Raw genomic sequence first — 1,772 nt, forward strand, 5'->3', positions numbered from 1 at the left:
GCATTGAAGAGGGCCGGTTCCGCATCTGTAACAAAGGTTTTTGGTGTTGAAGCAGCCACCGTATCATCCTCGTTGTAGAAAATGACTTCCTTCATCTGTGTGAGAGCCCATTCGTACTGAATTTTGACTTCGCTGCTGAGGAAGCACATGGCCACGGTGAAGGATCGATTTGTGTTTGTAGTACCGACGATGTGTAACAAGGGTAAGTTGAAGCGATTGGTCTTATAAGTACAATCAAGACTCAGTACAGTATTGAATCTTCGGGCTAGGATGATTGCCGAAGGGCTTGCGAAGAAGAGATTGAGAAGAGTTCCATTTGCCGACGTGAGAGTCCGATGAGCCCAATGACTAGCAGTTATCAAATCGAAGAGACCCTGAATAGGAGTTCGACCGTTGAGCCATGTGTCCCTGGCACGATATCTTGCGTTGTGTATGTCCCGGACTAAAGGCAGAGAGCCAGGTTCGACATTGATGAGAGTCCGAATCTGGCCTGCTCTAATGCCAGCAGAAGACATGAAGTCAATTTGGTCTCTAATTTTGGGGGGAAATCTTCGATAGATGGCCATATCGTTAGGTTTGTCAAACGGTTGATGATTATGATGGTGTTTCTCGGTCTTCTTCTGGTCTTGAGTTACAACCCATCGGTCTACCTTGGAGCGATAATTAAGTGAGATTTGAAATAAGCAACCAGTCTTCTTGGTTGAAGTCGTTCGTTTCTCAGCAACTGATTTCTGTCTGTGACCGAGGGAGCATCAAAGATAAACTCAAACGGTGATATCGTGATCGGATTTATGGCTCTTGATAGCAAGCGCGTAGCCTTGATGGCGCGCGACCGCGTTCAGATACATCAAGCCGTTCTCCATCTCTACAAAGCATTTTCCAACCTTAGGTGCTTGTAGCAAGCAAACTGGTTGAGCGCCTAAAAAATATACATATGGTATGTTAGCATTGAGGCTCTTCATACCAATAATGACTGTTCAAACTTACCGATTGGAGGCCAATCTTCGTCTCGCTCGTTTTGCATCAGATCAACAGTTTCGGCGATGTCATTGACCAGTGGCTCTTCATTCATAAGTGTATCAGCGTCGGGGCCATGGTCCACTAGAGAAGATATTTGAATTGGTACGTGAGTTGTTGCTTGACTTGATGTAGAAGCGGTGGACTGAGAATGAATTTGAGTTTGACTATGGTCCACTCGAGAATTATTGTGAATTGGTATGTGAGTTGTTTGAGTTCCAGAGGCATTTGAAGCGGTGGATTGAGAATGAATTTCGGTTTGAGTCGCTGCTGGAGTTTCAGTAGTGGTAGAAGTGGAAGTTTCCGGTTGAGTGCTAGAAGGTAAAAGTGAAACAGGAGGGTGTACATGTGAAGGCATTTCACGCAGCCGATCAAATATGTTGCCATCTTCAGTCGAGTTATTAACGGTTGGGAAGGGCACACCGTTCATCATGTAATGATTTGAATGGGGAAAACCGGGAAAAGATGAGGATGGTGGTGGTTGATAAGGATGCGGATGTTGTTGAAAATGATTGGGGCGTTGGTAATGAAATTGTTGCATCATTGGATATGGTGGGTACGATAAAGGATAGCCTGGTGGAATGGAGAACATCGGAGGAAAGGGAGGATACTGGAATCCAGGAGGTGGTCCATAAGGGTTTGGAGGTTGAATGAACGGAGGTTGGATTGGAGCTGAATGGTTTGGAGGTTGTATAAAACGGCGGTGATTCACCATGTGATCAATATTAGGGTTCGGAGTTTGTATGGATGGTAGT

The sequence above is a fragment of the Melampsora larici-populina genome (genome assembly GCF_000204055.1).
Source record: "Melampsora larici-populina 98AG31 unplaced genomic scaffold MELLAscaffold_9, whole genome shotgun sequence".
NCBI lineage: Eukaryota > Fungi > Basidiomycota > Pucciniomycetes > Pucciniales > Melampsoraceae > Melampsora > Melampsora laricis-populina.